This window comes from Bubalus kerabau, chromosome X (genome assembly GCF_029407905.1).
Source record: "Bubalus kerabau isolate K-KA32 ecotype Philippines breed swamp buffalo chromosome X, PCC_UOA_SB_1v2, whole genome shotgun sequence".
Classification (NCBI taxonomy): domain Eukaryota; kingdom Metazoa; phylum Chordata; class Mammalia; order Artiodactyla; family Bovidae; genus Bubalus; species Bubalus kerabau.
The window spans coordinates 155524354-155551303 of NC_073647.1; the positions used below are offsets into that span (position 1 = coordinate 155524354).

Consider the following 26950-nt stretch of genomic DNA (forward strand, 5'->3'; position numbering starts at 1 on the left):
ACACCACACACATCCCACTCACATACACAACACACTGCACAGACTCCCTCACTCCAACACATAGCTGATGCTTATACCACACGGGACTACACACACACACACACACACACACACACACACTTCAGCTCTGAGTGCTCCAGCGCTGTCTGGGTAATCATCTTTCTCTTCCCACTGCCAACCAAGGCCACTGTCATCATCATTATCATCATCACCATCATCCCGGGAACATCTCTCATGGACAGGACGTCTCAGTGCACACACAGCTGTGCCCACAGACAAAGACATCTGCCTGGAGCTGCCTGCTCGCCCCGAAAACTGTCCAGGCCTATCAGGTTTATGTCCGGTCCTGAGGAATGGGTCCTGCCATCTTCAGCTCCAGCCCCGGCAGGAACCTTGTGGCGACATCGACATACCCCATTCCTCCCTTTCTCTCTGGCCTACTGGCCACTGCCCCCTCCCCCAAAAGGAAGTCTTGCTTCACTTCTTGGAGTGCAGGACAATGTCCTCCCTGGGGTCTGGACCATCCCTGGCCTTTTGGACAAGGCTGATGTCACTGCCTCTGGTTGGGATGCCAGTGCTTTCTCACTGTCCATCTCTGCAACAACCTGAGATGCTAGAAACCCTTTCTTCCACTGTTCTTTTGTTACCTTCGCTTGAAGCACTAAACCCATCAAGTCCATTTCCATGCCTGTTGACCATCTGGACCTTCTGTAGCAATAGGTCTACACACATGTGAGGCAATAAGACATGCCCACATGTCTCCCCTCTCAGGATTCTACCCCAGAGATACACACAAGCATGTTGATCACAGCTCCTCTGTATTATAAAGACTGCTGCTGCTAAGTCACTTCAGTTGTGTCCGACTCTGTGTGACCCCATAGACGGCAGCCCACCAGGCTCCCCCATCCCTGGGATTCTCCAGGCAAGAACACTGGAGTGGGTTGCCATTTCCTTCTCCAATGCATGAAAGTGAAAAGTGAAAGTGAAGTCACTCAGTAGTGTACGACTCTTCGCAACTCCATGGACTGCAGCCTACCAGGCTCCTCTGTCCATGGGATTTTCCAGGCAAGAGTACTGAAGTGGGGTGCCATAAAGACTGAGACAACCTAAATGATAACCAAGAGAGAACTGGTTAACTAGCACAGATTGTAATATTCTGTATTAGGTCACGGTCACTGTTTGGTGGTCTCCTGCTGGTCTGATCCACTACAGCTTTCTGAATCCTAGCAAAACCATTACATATGAGAAGTATACTCAGCAAATCGATGAGATGCACTGAAAACTGCAATGCATGCAGTCGGCACTGGTTAACAGAAAGGGCCCAATTCTTCTCTACAACACCCAACCACACGTCGTACAACCAATACTTCAAAACTTGAACAAATTGAGCTACGAAGTTTTGCCTCATCCACCATCTTCACCTGACCTCTCGTCAGCCAACTACTGCTTCTTCAAGCATCTCGACAATTTTTTGCAGGGAAAATGCTTCCACAACAGCAGGAGGCAAAAAAAATGCTTTTAAAGAGTTAGTCGAATCCTGAAGCACAGATTTTTATGCTACAGGAATAAACAAAGTAATGGTTCTTATTTTTATTAATAAAGATGTGTTTGAGCCTAGTTAAAATGATTTAAAATTCACAGTCCGAAACTGTGATTACTTTTTCACCAACCTAATATCACCAGTCATTGCAAACGATGACACAAATTGGTATGTCCTGACACGGAAATAATGCCTAAGGAAATTATTTAAGGGGGAAATAAGTGTAAAGGTCATGAGGCGGGAGAGAATCTATAGATTTTCTATACAGAAAGTGAACTAATATTTGTTGAATATGTGTATACATTAAGAACTTAAAGAATAAAACCAAGCATGTACTAGTTTTCTCTGGTAAGATTACAGAGGGTGGTTCCTTTCTTTGTTTTAGATGTCTGTACTGTTTTCATTTTTAAAATATATGTTACTTTTTCCAATCTGAAATACAAGATGAGAGACTAAAACCTTTCCTCTAAGGTCCCATCACTGGCTCCCCACCCATTCTTTTTAAAGTCTTGGGTTATAGGTCCTCAGAGGTAGCTGGACCTTGAAGCCAGTAAGACTGGGATTACATAGTGAGTCCAGCATTTTCTCCAGCTGTGGGTTTCTGGGAGTGTGGCTTCACCTTGCTGAGCCTTCTTTTACTCCATCATCAAGCCTCATCGAGAGCCCACTCAATGCCCCCCTCCATGCCAGCCCTAACGACCATCATGGTGGACAAAATCCTCACCTGCTTCCCACAGGGAGTTGTACCTATGGCTGTAAAATGAGGGTTTAACTTTACAGGGCTGATGAAAGGATTAGTATCAACATAAATGATTCCTGCAAACAAAAGGTCTTTGAAGAGTCTTGGCTATTCTTCCTTTTTAAAAAAATATCCAAAGAGTATGACTTAATTAAGGTTGGATAAGCTGCCTAACAAATCACTCCACACTTGCAATGGCTCACTAATGAAAGGTTATTTCTTGTTTATGTAATAGTCTGGGGTGGGGGCTCCAGATCAGGCACTTGCATTTTATAAAATGATCCTCCCCAGGCAGAGGAGGCTCTGCCACCTTCCTTCCAAGGTTTCCCTGGGACTTTGCTCCCTCCCAGAACTGCCCATTCACTGTGGATGACAAAAGAGTATGGAGGAAAACCTGGAAAGCTTTTAAGACTGAACTAGAGGTGCATACATCATTTTCACTCACATCTTATTGGTCAGAACTTAGTCACATGGCCACACATAAAACTTCAAGGGAGACTGGGAAATGTAGTCTAGTTGGGTACCTGGGAAGATGAACAAAACAAGTTTGGAAGTCTAACCAGCAAGTGCTGTCACAGTGAATTACATGAGGAAACACACCTCAGAGACTGTGTGTGTGTGTGTGTGTGCATGCGTGTGTGTGTTTATTTGTGCTCAGTCTGCAAAATTCCAATGTTCAGGAAGCCTTTGTTCTGAAAAGTTTTGAAGTTCTTTGCTGAACATTTAGTTTTCTGGAAGAACTCTAAGAGGACATCTTTTTAAACATCTCTTTTTTTATTATCAAGGTTGTTCTGCCATCATCTGAGATATTACTAAAAAACAACATCAGCTCCCAACTCTGACTTTCACAAGATTTGAGTTTCTGTCAAAAATAAATGCCAACTCATCAGATTCTGTGTGAAAAAGGTGCCAACACACACATAAGTCAAAGCTGCAGACACGAGCGCTACTGTGCACACAGTATCATTCCTCCTCTCCTAAAGAACCTTATATGCCAGCCAGCGAATCCATGGACTTAATCATGGAAACTAAGAGGAACTAGAATTTGGTTTTGCTTAAGCTGGCTCTCTGCAGAACCAATAAGTATTGCATCTGTCTGCCAGAAGCTTACATTATAGATTCAGAGGGCTAGACTTAATTCTATAGTCTGGTTTACTTTTGCCATCCAGAAGATTCCAGAAAGCCCACAGGTATGGTTGAGATATGGCAAGATGTGTACAACATTATACTATTCATTTATTTATTCACTTAATAAATACATACTGAGTGACTCCTCGGTTACAGCACTGTGAGTCCTAGATTGAGGATACCAAGATGGAAGGCCAGCCCATTCACCATCTAGTGGGGGTCAGCTAGTAGACACACAAGAACAATTCACCAAGGGGAAGCATATGTGATGGCAGGGGAAACACAGTCATTAGAAAGGCCACTTGATTCTTTGCCACTGACAATTTACTTGGCACAGAAGCACAAAGTAACTCATTTGAAAGTCTCCTATGCTCATGAGATGAAATGGCTGGAAATGCAAGGAGAAAGGCAGTGTTCTAGGGTGCCATGGGCTCTTTATTTACACTGTCATTGGAAAAAGAAGTGGCAACAATATTAGGAGCTATAGATTTTGGATCTTGTGTACCAAATATCATGGATACCTGTTGTTCATGTTGTCAGGGAAGAATCATCACTGCCCATTTTATAGATAGCATCTCTGAGCCCACAGAGATTAAGACTCATGCCTCATTATGCGGTCATCTGCAGACCTGGGAATTCCATCTGTTTGACTCCAAAGACCAGGCACTTTTCACCACCACTCCTCACTGCCTCCCCAGGTGGAAGATCTGGGAAAGTAGACACAACAGAGAGCCACGGAAGCCTTGTCTTAAATGGACTGCTTGGGAGAGGCAGCAAAGGAAGGGGGAAAGCGGTCAGTCTCAGGAGTCAGCGCTCACCTCCTGCAAGTAATGTGAGGATAAGCTCTCAGCATTCATTCATTCATTTGATTCAATAAATCTATTAAGCAACAGCTGGCAAGGTGCTGAGTACAGTTCTAGGTGCTGGGTATACAGCAATGAACAAGTGGGGTGGGAAGGGAAAAGTGGAAGGTGGGCGGAGGTAAATAGGCCAACATTCTTTGTCACACATGAGAGGTAATAAAATAGACAACATCTCATTCTTGATGTTGATAATTAGAGAAATGTAAGTTAATGAAGTTTTGGGTGTCGTAATCCATTTAAGCACAGGAAGACTTTGAATTGTAGAATATATCTTTCAAACGCCTGAAGAAGATAAAGGACATATGTATAGGAGAATAAGACCCTTTAGGACAAGAACCCAAAACAACATTTATTCTTTCCTTGTCACCTTTCTGTATTTGTAAATTATCTAAAATAAGCATTATTACTTTTATAATCATAAAGAAACAAATTAACTAAAATGTTAGAGAAAAATAAACTTCCAAAGAACCAGATTTTTCCTCTCCTAGCATTCAAGTGGTAACTGACAAGTCAGCCAAACAAGGCGAAGCTTCACTGCTATAGTCAGGCAGAATGATATCTTATTTCAACATACTGCCTGATTATTTCAGAATTCACTCACAGGGGTAGCCACAGGAGGAAAGACATGCTCAGCACTGAGATATTAGGGACTAAGTCCTGAAGCTTAATTTTTCATTACGGCATTGTGCCATTTTTCTATTAAGACAGGTTCATCTTTTTTTTTTTTTTTTTTTTGAGAAATGCTGATGTGTAAAACCTCATTTTCTTCCTTAGCACGCTGGCCTATAGATTTCATTTTTAATTGATTTCCATATGCTGCTAAGACTGGCAGAGAAACTGGGCTGGTGAGCTGTGTTGCCAGTGTTCCCTGGTGCTGGAAAGGGAACTGCAGCTCTATGAGAACAATGCTTTGGAAAATCTGTAAAACCCAGTGAAACACACCTAAGGTTTGTATGAAAGAGCAGACATTACTCATGGCACCTTTGACAGTGAGAACGGAGAGTGAAAAGCCATCCAGCCCTTCAGCAATGAATGTGCCTGGATGAATCGTCCAGCTCTAATTTAGAAGCCAAGGAAGAATTGCCTAATAATGTCTCAATATGGTGGATTCAATGCATTATCTTCCATGTTTTTTGAATAAAAGAAGATTCCTACCACCCCCTCCCCCACCAATATCAAATCTAGAAATGGAAATATCCTCTCTCAAACTAACAGGGTCTGTGGGGGACTTAGGATCTTAACATAAGATTCTGTTTCCTGCTAGAAATATTGTTTCAGAAAAAGTAGAAGCAATGATAGAAGGACCACAGGAAACATCTGTGTATACAAATAGGCCAGCTCACTAGGAATAAAAATGCATTATGCATCACGACGATCTAAATATTTTTATTAACCCAGTTTGTTAACCAAGAACTGAGAAATAAGGTTCCCTAAGAGTCCCCCATCAAATGCTTTCTTCCGTATTTCATTTTATTCTTAGGAGAGAAGTAACTCTGAAATCTTATCTTAGATTTTAGCAATGAGTTTTCTATTAAAAGTTATTTCTTTTCCATCTCAGGCTGAGCAAAGCTCTGGGCCAAGGGGGTTAGGGAATTTGTTTCATAAAACTGACAGCTTGGCGAGCATTCAATCACTCGGCACTACACAACCCAGGAGAACAAATAAGTCCTTTTCTGATGCCGCTCCAGACACATTACGATGTATGTTCCATAGCTTTATTCCCGCATTCATACTGTTTGCTTCCTCCAGCAACAAGAAAAGGGGGGCAGAAAGCACATTGAAACCTACCAGGAAGCAAAATCAATCAATCACACTCTCATTTGGAAGTTGGAAAAAAAATGAGTGCATCGGGTAAGCTGTTTGAGTGGTGCCTGGCCTTCCTTTCCAGAAGGCCAGTACGTTCGGGGAACTTTCGGCCATTTTGTGGTCCTGTCCCCAGTGCTTCCGGACACGTGTCTCTGCAGGATCTGACAGAGGCTTTAATGAGGCAGATAAGGCCAGCTCAGTGGCTGCCTTTGGTAGAGGTGGCGCCAAGGGCAGGCTACTGGCTCATGGCCTGGGCATCATTCTGGGCAGCAGAGACCAGCCTGCCCCAAACCCTGCACCAGCAGGGACCCAGCTCGGGAACTTCCTGTTTAACAGGCCTAACTCCAATCTGCCAGAGAAAGGAAACTGTTACAAAATTTCTTCCCTGCTCCCTAAAAAAAAAAATTACAAGGACTTTTTTTTTTTGGTAGTCACACACAAAGCCCTGATTGAAAAAGCCCTGTGGGAGACAAAACTCATCTGTGCTGTGGGAAGATAGTGGTCACTATTGGTGAAGGGTGGTGGAAAGGGCACAGGGGCTTTGATGGACTGGTGCGATCCCTATCTCCACCAGCATGCTGGTGACGTGGGTGTGCTGTTGGTGAAAATACTTCAAGCAGTACATACAGGCACTTTCCTGTATGTATGTTAAGAGTTTGGACAAAAATTTGAAAATAAAAATCCGTGATGGATAAGTTTTAGGACTTCTCCCATCCATAAAGCTGACTTTGAAAGTCAAACATTACCAATAAAAACCCCATCCCCCTACTGCTTAAAAATTCTGATCTATTTAAAGTATATGTGAAATAGTAAACCTTTTTAACATGCTGATACTATTATTTAAGTTTTTACCCACCAAGTCCTTTATGCTTGGAAAAGAATATACTGTAGGCAATTTTGCTACAACTCCTCTTAAAGTGATCCAGAAGGGCACAGGGAAATGACAAAGCTCATTTTTACTCTCCGACTCATTTTAACACAGGGTACGGTTGGAGGCTCCTTTCCAAAGACCCAAGTCCCGTTTATGGCCCTTCTCACTCCTACGCTATCTGAGCCTGGTGGCCTGAGGAATCTCACTCTTACTTTTTTCACACCTTCCTCTATTCTTCTATTTCCCTGCACAGAAATTTCCTTTATTCCTGCTGCTGCTGTCCACTTCACAAATGGACTCATATGTTTCCCTTTCCCTTGTGTCAGGGGTTTCCTTGAATGGGGGTCACCTCACTCCATTTCTCTCTGCATTTCGGAAGGGAGTGAAAGGCTCCCACCAGGCCAGACCTTCAGAGGAAAAATCTGTTTCGTTCGTTTCCCCTTCCAAGTGCTCCTCTGTCCTGCCATTTGCAACATGTAGTCTGCTTATTTACTGAGGTTTATTTCGGAAGAGAAAATAGTTGGGATAAGGGTGGGGAATGGAAGCCTTTGAAAACAAAAATAATTGTCATTTGGTTTTAAAAGAGTTATGAATAATGGAGGGTTATGCTCTCTTTGCAAATAAAGATCTGAATGTTCTATTGCTACAAATTATTCTGCCATTTACTGTTCTTAAAAAATAAAAAGGCTTTTCTAACCATGATTGGGCTTCCCAGGTAGCTCAGATGGTAAAGAATCTGCCTGCAATGCAGGAGACTTGTGTTCAATCCCTGGGTTGGGAAGATCCCCTGGAGAAGGGAATAGCAACCCACTCCAGTATTCTTGCATGGAGAATTCCATGGACAGAGGAGCCTAGTGGGCTATAGCCTATGGGGTCGAAAAGGGTCAGACACGACTGAGTGACTAACATACACACACACCCATGATTGGATATAGGAACACATTATGTAAAGAAACTGTTCCGCTCACCCAGCACCTAGTTTAAATATTCCCACATCTGGTTAAGGACTTGCATGTCCAGGAGGCCAGCAGGACCAAAGAATTTGTTCACTCACCTATTATTCACCGGAAATGTCCGGCTGAATCCCCAAATGGGCAGGATTATAAGGAGCACGAGGCATAGGGTAGTTCCAGGAAAGTAGAATGGGCCTCTCAGGCTCCTATTTTAAGAGAAGCATTTCATGCAGACCCAGGGAAGCTGTCTGAAAGGGCTTGGGTTATGTTCTTTCCTTTGCCATTCCCAAGCTCCCTTTCTGCTCAGTGGTGGCATATCCATACCGGGTCTCCAGGCTGAACTGAGTCTCCACTGCTCTGGCCCTGATCAGGCCAGGTGTCCAGATTGCAACTCCTCCCCTGGCAGGCGGGGTGATCGACTTGTCCAGTTTGCCCAGGACTGCCGGGTTTTAAAGCTGAAAGTCCCATGTCCCCGGAACCCCCTGAATCCCTGGCCAACTAGAACAGTTGGTCACCTTGGTGGCAGGCCACCAGCCAAACTCCTCTCTACCAGCAGGATCACTCATGTCCGCCAGTGCTCACAAAGTCTGACCTATTTAGAGCATATGAATCTGGAACGCGTCTTTAAAGCTGCTGACTGAAGGTGCTCTTGGCTGTTCACTACGTCTGTCAGGTTTCCTCTCTCCCCAACATTTTCTGGTTTGTTCACTGTTTTCATCATATTCCCTTCAGAGCTGGGTGCTCAGATGATTACTGAGGGCCAGTGCCAGGGTGTTCTGACCACTTGTCTAGATCTGGGCTGCCCCACCCCTGACTGCAAAGGTGGGGTGGGGCCCAGGTACTTAGACTGTCCCCCTTTCCTGAATTCCCTGGCTCATTAAGGGACCTAAATGACAGAAACTAGGGTGCTGTCACAATTTAGTCTACCAGCCATTACCAGGTCCCACAGAGTCAGCCTCCTAAATAGTTCTAGAATCCAGCCACGTGCCTCCCCATTCACAGGCACCATGCTGCTTCCACTCAAGGTCAAGGTCATTGGTCTCCCTGGATTACTGCAACGGAGCCTTTCTGGTCTACCTTCCCTTCTGCACTGTTCTCCATTAGGGAGAAAAACAAAACATGTGAAGTAAATAATGTCACTGGCTTGTGTAAAACTGCTTAGGGATAAAGTCCAAGCACTTTGCCAAGGCTTACAAGATCCATGACGATCTGGACCCTGCCAACCTTTTCTGCTCATCATCCATAACCTGCCCTTCTGCCTCAGTTTCCTCGTGAAAACTGCAAAGTAAAATAGCTGTTTCTAAATAGTATGGTGCAGTTTACCTGCGAGCATGTAAATGAAATTCCTGGCCAGGTGCTTCAGCTCTATCATGGATGTGGAGAACCTGGTATCTTCACCCCACCCACATAAGTGAAAAAAGGAATGGGGAACTTGGCAATGGGCATCACAGAGAGAGGGGGAAAGCCACAGATCTGCAGGAAGGGAAGACGCATCCCATCCAGACAGGGGATGAAGAGCCTTGTGTTCCAAATATCTGAGATGGAGCTGAGAGTGGGTCCAATGGACCAGAGGAAAGTAGGATGAGGTGCAGTGATTAAAAACAAGAGGGACAAGCCTGGGGCCTCACTGGTGTGCTCACATTTGCTGAGCTCATGCAGGGGCACATGAGCCGAGTGGGAAGATGGAAGTACTCGAAGCGCAAGAATTTGATATTTCATCACCAATTAATGAGGACAGACCCCTGTAAATAACAGAAATGGGGCTTTGAGTTCATACCTTTTAAGACTTGCTCTTGGAAACATACAAACGGGGAAATTTGCGCAGTTGTAACTTTCAAAAATTAAACATATTATCAACATCTAAGTACTGCAGAGCATGCTGCCAGGAGCCACGAAGGGTTTGGGTTGTTCTAGATGGTGATTAAAATGAACTTTAGGAAGTGCTGCCTGGCTCAAGAGAATGAATGCTGGTTTAAGACCAAGCCACAAAAAAAAAAAAAAAAAAAAAAAAAGACGTATGATTCCTGCTCTCAAAAAAAAACAAAACAAAGCAAAGACAGGGAAACAAGAAAAGAAAAAAGCATAAGTTCTGTGGGAGAAAACACAGATATGTGCACACTTAGGGGAAAAAAATGACTCCACATTGCTCTTTTGTTTTACAAATACTCATAAGAAAAACAGCCTAGCAGCTACTTCTTCACATGTGTGTTTATTTTTAATAAGAACAACATTCTCAACACTGATGAAAGCTAGATCTAGACTCAAGGTGGCCAACCCGACAGCACCCTTTCCAAGGACTCCTGGGCCCTCCTGGCCACACCCACCCCTTCACCTCCAATCCTGCCCCAGGGCATTAATTTGGGTAAGAATACAAGGATAGGGAGACTAGGCTTCGTGATCTGTCTGCCTCACCTGCTTCACTTTTTTTTTTTTCCTTTTCTAGTTAAGTTTTCTGCCACCTTTAATTGCAGAGAATAGCAGCATGGACAATAAATGGGCCTCTCCTTACTGGCTTGCCCTACGTGGTCAGGCAAATTCTTAGAGATTATGCCTCTTCACCCTGCCTGGCTTTCCAGCCCCTCCTAAGGAGCCCCAAATGAAAATGAATGCATTCCAGAACAACTGCCAAGGGAGTGACCCAAGCTAACAGTGGTCCAAGTCAAGTCGGGATTGAGGGAGGGCCAGGTCCCCAGGACAGGAGCAGGAAGGAGGCTTCTCCCAGCTGAGGTGAGCCAGCAGCCGCTGCTCCCTGCATGCCAGGAGGTAACAGCTAAACCCCAGGCCACACCACTGTAAGATGTAGGAATTAGCCTTTAAGCCTGGATAGACAATGTTCAACCAAATATCCTAGCACCAGCAGCCTTGCAGCACCTGGGAACTTGCCAGAAATGCAAATTCTTGGGCCCCACTCCAGGCCTGCCAGGCAGGTCCCAGAAATCTGTATTTTAACCAGCCCTCCAGATGATTCCCTGGTAGCTCAGCTGGTAAAGAATCCGCCTGCAATGCAGGAGACCCAGGTTCGATCCCTGGGTCGGGAAGATCCCCTGGAGAAGGGATAGGCTACCCACTTCAGTATTCTTGCCTGGAGAATTACACGGATAGAGCAGCCTGGCAGGCTACAGTCCATGGAGTCACAAAGACTCGGACACGACTGAGTGACTTTCACTTCACCAGATGACTCTTAAAGTAAAAAGTGAAAGTAAAGCTGCTTTGTCGTGTCCGACTCTTTGCGACCCTGTGGACTGTAGCCTACCAGGGTTACATCCATGGGATTCTCCAGGCAAGAATACTGGAGTGGGTTACCATTTCCTTTTCCAGGGGATCTTCCCAACCCAAGGATCGAACCCAGGTCTCCTGCATTGGAGGCAGACACTTTAACCTCTGAGCCACCAGGGGTATTTCTACCACCTGTTAAACTTGAGAATCACTGGTCTACAGGCCTCTGAGAAACAGGGGCGCTGTGCTGGGCAGAGAGGGAAGAAGAGAGATGCAGAGTGGCTGGGCATTCCAGAAGAGGTGGGCCTCAGGCAGAATGGCACAGTGAAGTCGGTCCAGAGAGGCACTCTCCAATACGGCACCCTCTAGCCACAAGGGGCAATTTACATTTAAAATAGACAAATACTGCATTGACATTTCATCACTGATTAATGGGGACAGATCCCTGTAAATAACAGAAATCAGGCTTTGAGTTCATGCCTTTCAAGACTGGCTCTTGGAAATACACAAATGGGGAAATTTGCACAGCTGTAATTGTAGAATAGTTTTTAAAAAATTTCCCCAGATTTATATTAATATAGAGTAGAAGGGTGGTTACCAGAGGCTGTGGGGGGAAAGGGGAGACTGAAAAAGAAAGAAAAATGAAAGTAGAAGGGTGGTTGCCAGGGGTTAGGGGAAGGAGGGTAAACAGGGAGTTAGTGTTTAAGGAGGACACAGATTCAATTTGCAAGATGAAAAGGGTTCTCGGAGATGGATGGTAGTAATGGCTGCACAACAATATGGATACACTGAATACCACTGAGCTGTACACTTCAAAAATGGTTAAGAAAAAATTAAAAAGTCAGGCCTCAGTCACATACCAGTCACATTTCTAGTGCTCAACAGCAACTTAAGGCTGGCTAGTGGCTACCATAGTGGATAGTGAAGGACATTTCCATCATCACAGAAAATTCTTTTGAACCACACTGTGGAAGAATCCCAGTTCCACCTCCCATGAGCTGTGTGACTCTGTTTAAGTTACTAACCCTCTCTGAGCCTCTAGTAGTAGTACTGTTAGTCACTCAGTCCTGTCCGACCCTTTGTGACCCCGTGGACTGTAGCCCCCCAGGCTCCTTTGTCCATGGGATTCTCCAGGCAAGAATACTGGAGTGGGTTGCCATTCCCTTCTCCAGGGGATCTTCCTGACCCAGGGATTGAACCCAGGTCTCCTGCATTGGAGGCAGATTCTTTACCATCTGAGTTATAGGGAAGCCCCTGAGCCTCTAATTCCCCCTTTATGATATAAAGCTCAAAATACCCACCTACATCATATGACTCTTATGGAGCTGGAACAAAAATAATAGATGTAAATCACCTGGTACAACTGTCCAGGCTATAGCAGGAGCTTGACAAATAATAGGTGATACTGTCCTACTATGACTTTATAAAAGGCCATTGGAAACATTTCTAATAGAATGGACAGTTTGCACTGGCTAATGTCTTTCACTATGTCTTAATTGCAAATTTCCAAGTTTGTATAAGTGGTTCTGTTTTCAGTAGGACAAGCCAGCAGTCCCTTCCTGAATGTCCCTGAATGGGGCATTTTTATCCAGAAGCAGTACTGTAGGGAGACTCATAGTAAGGCTATAATTCTTGAAGCTAGAGAGCCTCATGTTGTGTGGAGTTTTTTCCTTTTTTTTTTTTAAAACATTAGTGTCACAATCCATGGGAAGGTCCATTACATTAGACCCAGGCTTTGGTGCTCTTCATCTAGAGAAAGATGTCCAAAAGATCTCGTAATCTTCTTGCAAACCTCCCCCCATAAAGCAAGCAAATAAAACACAGCTGAGAGAGACATCATCAAAAAGTCTACAAATAATAAATGCTAGAGAGTGTGTAGGAAAAAAGGAACCTTCTTACATTGTTGGTGGAAATGTAAACTGGTATAGCCACTATGGAAAACAGTATGGAGGTTCCTTAAAAAAAAAATAGAGTTGATCCACCAATCCCATCCTGGGCATGTATATACAGAAAATACAAAAACTCTAATTAAAAAAGATACATGCACCCCAATATTCATAGCAATGCACTATTTTACAGTAGCAAAGATATAGAAGGAACCTGTCCACTGACAGATGAATGGATAAAGAAGATGATGTATGGTGTGTGTGTGTGTGTGTGTGTGTGTGTGTGTGTAGGGCTTTCTGGGAGGTGCTAGTGGCAAAGAATCAGCTTGCCAGTGCAGGAGATGCAAGAGGTGGGTTTGATCCCTGGGTCAGGAAGATCCCCTGAAGTACAGCATGGCAACGGACTCCAATATTCTTGCCTGGATAATCCCATGGACAGAAGAGCCCAGTGCATTACAGTCCACGGGGTCACAAAGAGTTGGACACTATTGAAGCAACTTATCATGCACACATGCATGCATGTGTGTGTGTGTGTATATGAAAATTATTTAGCCATAAAAAAGAATACAATAATGTCATTTGAGGTAACATGGATAGGCCCAGAGATTATTATATTGAGTGAAGTAAGTCAGAGAAAAACAGGTATCATATGATATCACTTATATATGGAATCTAAAAAATAAACTGATACAAAGGAACTTATATATATAACAGAAATACAGACAGGAAACAAATTTATGGTTACCTAGGGACAAGCATCTATTTCTGCTTTATTGACTATGCCAAAGCCTTTGACTGTGTGGATCACAATAAACTGTGGAAAATTCTGAAAGAGATGGGAATACCAGACCACCTGATCTGCCTCTTGAGAAATTTGTATGCAGGTCAGGAAGCAACAGTTAGAACTGGACATGGAACAACAGACTGGTTCCAAATAGGAAAAGGAGTTCGTCAAGGCTGTATATTGTCACCCTGTTTATTTAACTTCTATGCAGAGTACATCATGAGAAACGCTGGACTGGAAGAAACACAAGCTGGAATCAAGATTGCCGGGAGAAATAACAATAACCTCAGATATGCAGATGACACCACCCTTATGGCAGAAAGTGAAGAGGAACTAAAAAGCCTCTTGATGAAAGTGAAAGTGGAGAGTGAAAAAGTTGGCTTAAAGCTCAACATTCAGAAAACGAAGATCATGGCATCCGGTCCCATCACTTCATGGGAAATAGATGGGGAAAGAGTGGAAACAGTGTCAGACTTTATTTTGGGGGGCTCCAAAATCACTACAGATGGTGACTGCAGCCATGAAATTAAAAGACACTTACTCCTTGGAAGGAAAGCTATGACCAACCTAGATAGCATATTCAAAAGCACAGACATTACTTTGCCAACAAAGGTTCGTCTAGTCAAGGCTATGGTTTTTCCTGTGGTCATGTATGGATGTGAGAGTTGGACTGTGAAGAAGGCTGAGCACTGAAGAATTGATGCTTTTGAACTGTGGTGTTGGAGAAGACTCTTGAGAGTCTCTTGGACTGCAAGGAGATCCAACCAGTCCATTCGGAAGGAGATCAGCCCTGGGATTTCTTTGGAAGGAATGATGCTAAAGCTGAAACTCCAGTACTTTGGCCACCTCATGCAAAGAGTTGACTCATTAGAAAAGACTCTGATGCTGGGAGGGATTGGGGGCAAGAGGAGAAGGGGACGACAGAGGATGAGATGGCTGGATGGCATCACTGACTCGATGGACATGAGTCTGGGTGAACTCCAGGAGTTGGTGATGGACAGGGAGGCCTGGCGTGCTGCGATTCATGGGGTCGCAAAGAGTCGGACACGACTGAGTGACTGATCTGATATGATCTAATCTGAGGGACAAGGGAAGGAGGGATAAATTAGGAGTTTGAGATTAGCAGACACTACTGTATATAAAATAGATAAATAATGAGGCCCTACTCTATAGCATAGGGAACTACATTCAATATCTTGTAATAATCTATCTTGTATCTTATAATAATCTATAAAGGCAAAGAATCTAAAAAATTATATATATATATATATATATATATATATATATATTATTATTTCTTCTCTGGTGGCTCAGATGGTAAAGAATCTGCCTGCAATGCAGGAGACCTGGGTTTGATCCCTGGGCCAGAAAGATCCCCTTGAGAAGGGAATGGCAACCCACTCCAGTATTCTTGCCTGGGAAATCCCATGGACAGAGGAGCCTGGCAGGCTACAGTCCATGGGGTTGCAAAAGAGTCAAAGAATCAGATATGACTGAGTGACTGAGCACACAACACATACATACACACACACACACATACACACACACCCCCCCCATATATGAAAGTCAAAGTCGCTCAGTCATGTCCAACTCTTTGCGACCTCATAGACTATACAGTCCATGGAATTCCAGGCCAGAATACTGGAGTAGGTAGCCGTTCCCTTCTCCATAAGACCTTCCCAACCCAGAGATCAAGCCCAGGTCTCTGACATTACAGGCGGATTCTTTACCAGCTGAGCCACCAGGGAAGCCCTACATATATATGTGTGTTGCCATACACCTGAAACTAACACAACATTATAAATCAACCATACTTCAATAAAAACATACACAGTGAGAGCAAGTGTACAATCTGGAGTCATCCTCTCCACTGAAGAGCAGTCCTGAGGGAGAGAGTGGCCTGGGAAAATGAAAAAAGGGCTTCATATAGGGTTTTATTCTAATTAAGAAATAGGGAGTCATTGAATGTTCTTGAGCTACAGTGATGAAATCAGAGGGGTGCTTTAGCAAGAGGAGGAACAGCTGGGGGAGCAGCAGGAAGGAGACTGAGGATACTGCCTGGTGAGCCATGCTGAGGAAGGGAGGATGGTGGGTCAAGCCTATGTGAACTGGTGGTCCAGTGGTTAGGACTCTGCACTTACACTGCAGGGGGCTTGGGTTCAATCTCAGATGGTGGAACTAAGATCCCACTAACCTCACAGTGCAACCAAAAAACCAAACAAAACATAAACAAACAAAAAACTTCCTCTAGAGAAGCAATTCCATTCTTCACATGGGCTTTGGACAAAGCCACAGTTCTGTGGCTGATGGGTCAAAAGAATCAGGTAAGGAACTGGGAGCAGGACTCTAGCTCAAGTGAGTTTTTCTGGCTTGGAAATGGCAACAAAGGCTCCCTTTCCTGATCTACTAAGGCCTCCTCAGTAAATCCAAGACTTTGTAATGTTCTGAATGAGTAACATTAAAAAATAAGTAGGATCCAACATGAGTTCAACTTCTGACTTTGTGAAAAAAAGATGCTAAACTACAAATACCGTCATTCACAAAAGAGACTTTAACACTAAAAAAAAAGTGGGAAAGGCCATTTTAGAATAAAGGGCAGTTCTATAAAAATGGAAACTCAGTATACAGTTTCACTCTTCTTTCATTTAACTGTGAATGGGTAGAAATTTTACCCCATGTGGGGTAGTGGTACTCAAGCCTGGTCTGCAGGGATCACTGGTTTATGCGCCTTTCCAAAATGGTTCCCTGTGCAGTTTCAGCTGTAAGAATCAGCCTTGATGACCCCAAATTCAGCTGCCCAGCTCCTAAGAGAAAAAACACAAAGTTTGAGTTTTCTGGCGTGGGTGTGTCTAACATGGAAAGGCCAGGTAGAACCAGCCTCTTCTAGCCTTCTTAAAATGCAAGTGATAAGCCACAAAGGATCCTAGAACAAATATTGATATCTTCACATTCAATAATTTCATATTTAGTCTAGTGGGTTAGTGATTTTTTTTCCTAAAAGGAAATTGCAGCCAGAGCTAATTGCTCAATCTGAAATGTATCTGGACATTGTTTAGATGTTGGAAAGGAAACGGTAACGTTGCAGTTTTTTGCAAAGAGGAGGGCGTTATTTTAGAAAAAAATGCAAATGTAAATTAATAGAAAATGCAGCCCTGAATGGTTTTCAAAGCTTTGATGTACACAGTCAAAATAGCACTCCTATTCTGAGCTTTCCTCGACATTTTTCTTATTTTGAAATGCGAAAGGAAATCCATCGGCACAGGCTCAATCCATTCCCTTCCATTGATTTGTTAGCCAATCAATGGCCATTGTAATCTGAAAAAAATAACACCACTTTCTATGAACCTTTCCAAGCAAGGCTGGGTTCAGCTAAGCTTAATAAAGAGACAAACAGCAAGGACCATCTGGAAAACAGTCTTCCGGAGTCGCGAAAGATAGTGGCAGCCTTTGCCCAACCTGCTATAAATAAGTGTCTCAGGAAAAAAAACACCCGATTTTTAAATCTGTTTCTACTTAATACAGCTGCAATAGAGTTTATTTAGCTTTTCCCTATAGCAGGAAGACTGTTTGCATTTTTATGACAAGGTTCTGAATGTTTTTCACAGCCATTTCCATTGCCATTATTTTGAGGAACAACATACCACTCGGACCTGTCTGTTGGCTTCAGCAGCACACAGAGGTGGCCCCAGTGGCCTCTGCACCACGAAACTGGCCTCCAAAGCCCAGATTTTTGATCCCACTTCCTCTCCTAGTGTTGCAGCCATCACCCAAATCCTGGTTCACGAGGGAGAGCCAATTCAGTATGACCAAGCGTCATGTGCTGCAAATCAATTATTTCTCTGCCTGGACCCAAGCACTCAGGGGATGTCTGCTAAGAGTCAAACGACTCATCAAGGGAGGCAAGAACTCGCCAATGAAGGGCTACTGCTGGCCTGGCAAACCCCCCACGTGCTCACCTTTCTATCTTTCCTCACTAGCTAAACTTCCTCCCGAACTCGACACTCAGAACTCCTTCGGACACTCTTTGGAAAAGGTCAGCCTTCAGCCGGCCTTGGATGCCTGCAAAGTGAAGTGGCCCCCCGGTGATGTCTGCCCTGAGCACCTGGCCACACCCGTGAGTACTCCCTAAACACCCATCCCACCCCAAAGACGGTCTGGATGAGGTTGGCCTCAGGACACTGTCCTATGTAATGAGCCATCCACCTCTCCTTTCTCTCTCTGTCCCCCAAGGGCTCATCCCATTTCCATGGATGGGCAGGAATGGTTTACCCCATGACACATTCCCCGTGAAGGCATTATTACCCCTCTTGCAGCTCGTCCAGTGGCAGCATTCCATCTGTTGCTGCTGACCTTGGGCATTACCAGGACCGAGCTGGCTAGAGGAGCCCTGCTGTCGTTCCTTTTCCCAAGCAGAACTGCTGCAGGGAAATAAATGTGTGTAAGAGGGGGAAAAGGTGGGAGGGGTGGTGAAGTCCACCTGAATGTGAATGTCCAGTAATTTTGCAACATGCTCCATCTGCTCACCATTGACTTTCTCTCTCAACAGAACGGGAAAACAGAGAAATTAGTGGTGGGTAAAGGGCTGCCATGATCTGCAGTGAGTCTATTACAGTGTTATGAGCAGGGCTCTCCCAAGTACACTAAAGGGCTAAATTAATTGGCTTAGGCTTAAGATGCTACAGGAGAAATGACAGTGGGGAGAGGTGGGGGTGGAGGAAGATGCCTGGTGGCTGAGAAGGCATGTCTGAAATCAGGCGCATATGAAAAAGAAACTGAGGAGAAATAAACCTGTTCTCTTCATGAAAAAACAGAAAAGGTGTTAGTTGTTACAATGTGTCCCCCAATTACCTATGACTTATTCAGTCACCTGAATTTAAAGAAAAATCTCTGTGCTTATACAATTTTACAGACCCTTGCATCCAACTTACAATTAAATCAGGCACATGACCCACTTCCAACCATTAATTAATCACTCCCATGAATTGTACATATAAGTTAGAGAGGGAAATTCTGTCTTGTATTATTTCAAATTGAATTATCCAAAAGCCACAAATTACTTATTAAATCTTGGTCTAGACCAGTGGTTCTCAATCAGGGTCCATTTTGCCCCAGAGGGGACATTTGGCAAGATCTGGAGACATTTTTGGCGGTCACAACTAGGGGGAGGGGTGACACTTTGGCATCTAGTGGGTCGAGGCCAGGGATGCTGCTAAACACCCTCCAGTGCACAGGACAGCCCCCTACAACAGAGAATGATCTGGCCTAAAATGTCAACAGGGCCAAGGTGGAGAAACTGTGCTCTAATTAAAGGCAAATACAATTGGCTTTTAATATTCATATCTCCGGCAGTCATCAAAGAAGAAAAATCCCATTTTCCTTGAAATCTAAGGTTGGCTTACACATATGTTTACTAAGGACATACTGATTTCCTTTCCAAATAAACAAAACAGGTTCCCAGTCTGAATCTAGAAACATTAAAGAAATACTGTGATGATGGTGGAGCTAGCAGGGTGCATGTGAAATGCATATTTCATCAGTCTAAATGGATGGAAATTAATATCTCATAAAATAAAATGATTATCTCATTATGTTCCATACAAAACCAAAATCAATACACTGCATCTTACTTAACCTGCAATTAGTGTTTTTAAAAACTAAACCAAGGAAATGTCATTCTTCCCCATTTCTTGCTAGCTGGATACACATTTCTGAGCATGAGGCATTAAAAAACAAACAAGCACACAACCACCCCCCTCTTTTAAAGCAGATTTTTCCAGAGCATAAAAAGCTTCCTGAATCATTCCATTTTATTTATTACTGTAGATTCAATCATTCTTAGTGAACAAAACATGCAAACCATTCTGTTGGTTATGCCTGCCTGGCTTTCCAAATACCCTCAAAACTGGGATGATGAATCACATACTTCGGCCCTGCTGTGCCAATTCATAGTAAGCAAAGAATTCAACAGAGCAAGATAGGACATTCTGCCCGGTGTGTGTGTAGGGGGGATGGGGGTAGGTGGGTATGGGAGTCCTTCAGCCAATTGTTTCTATAAAATCTTAAGAGCAGGTGCTGAGATTCTCTAAAATTCTTTTAGTTCTAGAACATCCTATGTGATTGTGCAGTGCCCCCAGCATGAGGATGGACTTTGGTCAGGGAAGATGCATGTTCCTAAAGTTGGCCTAGTGTTTCCAGGCTAAAACCATGGAGGACAGAATGGCTGACGGCTATACTATCTCAATCCTTTCAGGCCCCCATTCCTTTGCCTGGATTTTAAGGTGGGCACACACACAAAGGCAAAAATAACAACCACGACAAAAATGCCCATGCATACCCAGTCCTGGCCACCAGTGAGGCCCAGTTCCACTGCTGAGAAAGAACAGTTGCTCCAGTGCAGCTGGAGGAGCTTTTCCAGGGAACTGGTAATACCCTGGCTGTTAATGAATTATTTTTCGCCAGAATGTCGGATTCTTCCTGTGCTCCAGTAAACAGTCTGCTTCTGCCATGGGAAACAAAACCAGCTCCTTCCGAGGAGCTCGAGGAGGTCAGCCAAGGGTCCCCTGTGGGGGCAGCCCCCTCAGGAGCCAGAGCCACAGGCGCCTGACCTATAAATCACCGAAGCCCCGAGTCCATTATTCCAGCTCTTTCTGTCTCCTTGGGCCATGCCCAGGGCCAAGGGCACAATGCCCACGGTGAGCCTTCCCCCACCTCCCCGAACTGTCCCTTCCTCAGGGCTTCTCATCTATGGCACCGCGGGTGTGTGAAACTGGCCTTTCTGGTGTTCATTTTGTCTCCCGCGCAGAAACTGCATTTATTCCCTTGCTCTTGTTTTCATCAAGCTGTCAGGAAATGACTATGTGCATCCCCTCTTTTCCCTTCTCTTCTTTAAGACTGGCCCCAGCCCCAAATAACCCACTCTCAGTGCAAGGGTGTCTCCTTGGGCCCCTACTCTCCAAACACATATCCTGGGGAAGGATATTATTAGAGCAGGTGTCGAGGAAATCAGTCACTCAGGAGGGAGACAGCTCTCTGATGGACAAGGACACCAGCCTGGGCTGGAGGAAAGGAAACCAGCCTTGTCCACCCTTACCCCCGCCCTGCTCTCTCATCTCCATTAAGTTTCAGAGCCCACATTCCCCACAAGAGGTGACTGAGCAAACATGCTCACAGGTGGGCTTTATGGGGACCCCCCCCCCCCAAATGGCACCTTAGCTCCCGAAAATCAGAGTGGCCTGATGCCAGGCTGTCGTGGCTCTTGAGTAAACCCCAGGCCTCCCGCCTGCCATGGGGATGGAGGGTGTTCATGCCACCTGAAACTCCTAGAGGTGCTATGAGGCTGAAGGCTCAGGCTGGTGGGGCAGAGCTGCCGAACAGAAATATGTATGTAATTCTAAAGAACAGGTGACATTAATCTCAACACTCTAGCTTATTTGACCAATACATTCCAAATATGATCATTTTAACATGTAATCAATATAAAAATTATTAATGAGCTATTTTGTATTCTTTTTTTTTTTTTGCACTAGGTCGTAGAAATCCTGTGCATACGTTGTTATCATCATAGCATATCCTATTTTGGAGTAGCCACCTTTCACCTGCTGAAAAGCCACATGTGACTAGCAGTTACTATACAGCATGGTGCGGATATAAAATATCTCCTCATATAGAGTTCTATTAGACAGTGCTGTGTTGAAAGACCTAAAAAAGCTGTGGGAAGAAGAATGACAGGTGAGAGCAGGGTGGGCGATAAGAATTATAGCAAGAGATGGGAACTGCAAGACTGGGATGTTCTAGGACCCCAGCCCTACCTCTAACTGGAGATTAAAATGGGCTCTTAGGAAAGGCCCTGGGGGCCGGCATGGCAAGGCCAGAGAGTATAATCATTACTTAAGGCATCTGCAGGTTGAGCAGCCTGCATCTTAGCTCTATGGATCTGTTTAAGGCAGGGGCTGGGATAGAAGATCGCCAAAGTCACGTATGTTCGTTCAATAACAATTCTGGGTTTGCAATCTAATTTGGTGAAGCAGATACAGAAACATGATCAAATTACGTGTGCCTGCCTCTGCACGTGCATGCGTGTTCCTATGTGTGTTTTTGGCTGGAGAGAGAAGGAGGGTGTCATGTGCAAAATCCCGAAGTACTAACACGAATCACCTCCTCAGCAGCTGCCATCAGAGCACAGGAGAGCGGTAGCCTTGAGAGGCTCATCAGAAATGACGAGCCACAAAGGAGATGCCTTGAGCTGCAAAGAATGAGATGATGGGCATCCGGACAGACGGTCAGGTGGGAGGGAGAAGTGGTAATCAGAGGCATTCTCCAGAGACAAGCACTGCCAACTCTACAGCAAGGATGTCACCCTGATCCCCAAATCAAGCTTAATTCAGAATCCCATGCAGGCTTTTGTGCAGGGGAGAGTGCAATTAGCCATCTTTCCCCCTCCTCGAGAGCCTCATTCTCTGAGGTCCCCCTCATATTCTCATCATGGAGGCAGGAGAGTCAGAAACACCTCATACAGGGATCAAATCCTGGCCCTCCCAGTGGCCCCAGAGTTTCTAGGGGCTTAAAGGCCACCATCTGATTGGAAGGGGGCTAAAGGACTTTGCTTTGATGGCGCAGTTGCAGAGCAAGAACCCATCTCATTTTTATTTAGAGTTTATTTATTTGAGACGTTTAAGAGTCAGAAATACCTTACCTACCCTCTGGCCCTACCATGGCCCTCAGGCTAATTACCCACTCTATCTCATCCTCAGTTTCCTCATGGATAAGATGGGAATGTGACTGCTCATCTCACTCAGGCTCATCGGCTTGGAACTCCTCAAGGCTAGAACTGCAGCATCACACCAGGCCCTCCAAGACCCCAACCACACACAAATCTCTGGATTTCTCCCCGCTGGTCTCCCTTAATAATGACATAGCTCCCTCCCACCACCATTCACTTCATCAGTTCCATCATTCAGTCACTCAACTCTTGTTCATTAAGTGACAGTTGACTTTTGGGAATTCCAAGATGAAAAGGCACAGTCTTTCCATCTGAAATGGTTAGGGACTATCTGGGATCTATCTCCTTAGCATATAAGCATGTACCCTGCTGGGGTGGCTGAGCTGCCCCACTGGTGCCCCCCTCCCTCAGTTAGGTATTGCATTTGGTAGGGGCTGAGGACTCTAGTCTCGGGGAGAAATAAATAAGAGCCTTGAGGGAAGGGTAGAGGAACATGTTGCCCCTTTAAGTCATAACCACTGGGGTCTGGAATCAGACACTCGACTGGAAATTTCTCTGAGTCTGATTCCTTATCTGTAAAATAATGCCTCCATCACATCATGGTTTCCCATATGCACAGTGTCTGGCAGACAGAGGGCAACAGCAAATGTTCATTTCCTTCTCGACTTCTCTCCCTCCACTACCCCCTGCTTCCCCAAAACTAAGGTTAGAGAAGAAGCCAGAAGACAAACACTTGCTCTCTTCTTACTGTCCATTCAGAGCACCCTGTGTGTGGACGTCTCCATGTACAGAATACTTCCATTCTGGGTCACATGGCATGGCTTTGGGGAGACCAGTCCTATCTAGTTTTCGGGGTCATCATAGCCAGAGCTATATTGGTCGTCTGGTGTTATAGCGCTCCCAGCAACACCTTGTCACACACCTTCCAGCCTTTTCTTCTTCTTTGCTTTCTTTCTTTCTTTTTTTTGCATTTCAGGGGCCCTGTCTTCTGGCTAAAAGACTTTTCATTTATTTTACAGTTCTTGCCCAAATGCCCACCAACTAAGTTCTCATACTGGCAACTGGCATCACCTGGAAAGCTGTTTTCTCATTTGTTTCTGAGATGGGCAAATTTTCCTGGGCCAAACCTCACCTCTGGAGGTCTGGCTTCTCTGCATGATAAAGGGCCTCCCTGGGTGGCTAAATGGTCCCATGGGCTAGTGCCAAAGCAGCCAGGACCCCCAAGATCCAGTCTGACTTGGCTCCTGGTGCCCAGCCACCTTGTGGATGCCTCTGGCAGGATGAGACAGACGTGCCTGCTCACAGGATACTGTGTATAGGGGTGGGTCCAGTGGCTTCTCTGGGCTTCTAAGAGGCAGAGAAACTGGGATGCCCCCGGCTTTCAGCCTTCGAGCCACCCCGCCACCTTCGAAAAGAAGCACAGCTCCCCGCGTTCCCCTTTGAGAAGAAAACGCCAAGGATAATCAGTGGATAGGGGCTCCCACCCACTAGCCTCCCCACTGTCCTCCCACTAGCCTCCCCACCGTACTGCCACCTCTTTCCTGTAACAAAGGCACATTACAACACATTTTCAAAGTTATCCGAAATCTCCTGGTCAATCAACAAACGATTCTGGTGACTCGAAAGGAGGAAGAGAGACATAGAAAACAGTCCCGGAAAGACTCACGGGGAAAGCATAGAAAACCTTGCCCGATGTATGCAAGGCTAAGAATCGTTTTCTCCCTGCTGGCTGCTTTTCTCTCTGTTCTAAAGAGAAGCTTCCAAGAATCAGCTAAATAAAGGGATCACACCAGAGGATGAGAGATAATGCTAAACCAACAAAAACAAAGACCCAAAATGAAACAGAGCCAGCCATGAGAATCCGCGGTTATCAAAACTTTGTTTGGCCGTATCTATTTATCATCGCTGCACACCCGGGCTCTGCGGAATATCATTCTGTTGATGTCACTTACCCTCAGCAAAATATTTACACATCCTTAAAAACGCCAGATGAGGGGGGCCCGCCCGCGCACTGCCGCGAGCGGCCCCTCAAGCCCCGTCGCAGAGTTCTGGGCAGACCGTGAGGTGGGGGCACGGCGGTGGGTGGCTCCAGTGGGCACAGGTAAAAGCGCCTGACACTCCCCCGGAACGCGGCCACCCAGGCGCTGCGCCCTGCCCTGCCCACCTCTCCCCTACCTGACTCTGCAAAAAGCAACCACATCGCCGATTACTGGTGTCAGCGCCTCCTCCTCCTCCTCCTCCCCTGCCCTTCTCATTGATTAAGTTCTCAAACCATTGTTAAAGCCGGGTTGCTTTTCCCTGGAAAACTGGGCTGAATTCATTAAGCTTCCCCCATCACAAAAGGAATATTCATAAAAGTTTGGCAGGCAGAGAGGGAAGCGGACTGCGTGCCTTGGGGTGGGTGACAATTCGCTTCTCCAAAGCCACCTTCTTCTTCCGTGCCTCATCCCTCTCTCCGTCCATCCGTCGTGCCCCAAACCTACTCCAGGGACTTCTGATAGGGAAACACAAAGCAGCAGCTGTTTGGCAACATTTCTACCCCTCGCCGGCAACTGTGGTGGGATGCCATTTCCCCACCCAGGCGGAGCTTATCCTGAACAATAGTCGGGCTTTAAACGGCAAACAAGCAAACACACAGAGCATAACCCCAACCCCGAAAAAGCCAACGGGGAGAGGCAAGAACTCCCTTCGCAGCAAAAGGCACCGCTGAAACGCACGCCAAAATGCAGCGAGAAGGCTGCTCGGTGCCTAACATGGCAGAAAGCCCGAGCTGGTGCGGCCACCCTGGGTCTGGGCATTGGGGGGCACGAGGACTCCCGGGGCGCCAATGCACACTCACCCAGCTCCGGGAGGATGCGGGGCTGGCCGAGCGTCACAAAGACGAGCCCAGTGCGATCTGGCAAAACCCAACTTTCCACCCGGCTCGCCAGGGCCGCCAGATACGTCAACAGAATCCATCTTTCGATGGGCCTGGAAGGCGCCGGGTTTTCCGGGCCGGGGCAGAGCGACGGAGCCGAAAGCGGCCGGGTGCGATGCCCGGGCGCGGAGTCCACCACGCGCCGCCCTCTGCGCCCTGTGCCAGCGCCGGTGGCGGCCCGAAACCCACTTCGGGGCCCCCGCCCCGCCGCCCTGTGCCGCCTCCCCGGCCGGCCCCGGCCCCGCCGGCCAGTGCGCGGCGCTGGGAGCAGGAGCGGGGCCCGGGGACGCCGAGCGGGTGGCGGCCTCGCCTCGCGTCCCCGCCCCCGCCGGCCCTCCCCGCTGGCCCCGGCCTCCAGGCGCCGTCCTGCCCCCGGGAGCAGGCCCCTCCCCGGGCGCCGGGCCCCGCCAGGCGCGCCCAGCCCGGCGCGCCCCCTGCGTCCCGGTGGCAGGTCCGCGCGGGGAGGGCGCAGGGTGGGGGTGGGGGGGTACCCCGGCCCGCACGGGGGCGTCGCGGCCGCTACCTCGCAATCGCGGCCGCCGCCTCCAGGAAGCCGTGGGGTGGTCGCGGGTGCGGGGACTCTCCGGTCTGGCCTCGCCGCCGGCCGCCTGAAGGGGGTGCGCAGCGGTGGGAGCTGCCGTCGCCGCTGTCACCGAGCTGCTGTCGCCGCCGCCGCTGCCGGTCGTGCGTGAGCGTGTGTGCGCCTGTGTCCGGACGAGTGTGTGTCTGCGTGCGGCGCCCGGCCTTTACTATATACACCGAGGGGTGGGAGGAGGCGGGGAAGGGGAGGGCTTGGGGGAGGTGGCGGAGGAGGGGGAGCAGGAGGGGGGCGAAAGGGTACCCGAGGAGGCGGCTGCTGAGGACGGACAGGTGATCTCGCCCACGGGGAGGGCGTGGCTGTGGGAGGCACGGGGTGGCGGGAGGAAGGGGTGCCAGGGCGCGGGGGCGACGCCGGGGAGGGCCGGTGAAGCGGGACCCTGCTGCCTCCCAGCAGGCTGGGGACCATTTCAGACCCCAGGATGCTGGGAGAGAACAGAGCCCAGCGGGGAGGGAGTGGCTGGTGGATGGAGGCGGCAGAGGTGCCGAGGGCCCAGCGACCATCCTAAAATGCCAATTGTGATATAGGTCGAAGATCTTTCTCGCAAGGTGCGAGATGATTGAAGACAAAATTAGCCCACGGACATAATCTCATTTCCGCATACTTGCCGGAGAGGTGATGCATCTGTTAATCTAACATTTATTAAGCACCCAGTGTTTGTTTGCCAGACACTGGGCTAGGAACTGGCCTTAGAGATGATGACTATGTGGTCGCCAACCAGTAAATAAATCATAGGTATCAGTAGTAGTATTGATCATTTTAAAACAAAGTTTAAAAAAAAAAACCTAAATACTATAAATGTTTTAATAGAGCAAAGGAAGCAAATACATTGGCTTAATTAATCCCTAAAGATGAGAAGATTTTTTTTTTCTGGTAATCAAAACAGGATGCAGATATTTGAGAGAGAAAGGCAGAGCAGAAATTATTTGA

At 46.5% G+C, this 26950-nt stretch overlaps 1 protein-coding gene across 2 annotated transcripts in view; it reads right to left on the reverse strand.

Moving 5' to 3' along the window:
* Positions 1–26143, reverse strand: part of RAI2 (retinoic acid induced 2) — a 72595-nt gene extending 46452 nt beyond the window's left edge. The window contains exon 1 of one of the 2 annotated variants that reach the window (XM_055564179.1): positions 25946–26143. The gene's annotated coding sequence lies outside the window, so the exon portion shown is untranslated. Of the gene's footprint in view, positions 1–25344; positions 25653–25945 lie in introns of those variants that run through there. The other variant, XM_055564180.1, reaches the window with a different exon arrangement.
* Between the last annotated feature and the right edge of the window lie 807 nt (positions 26144–26950).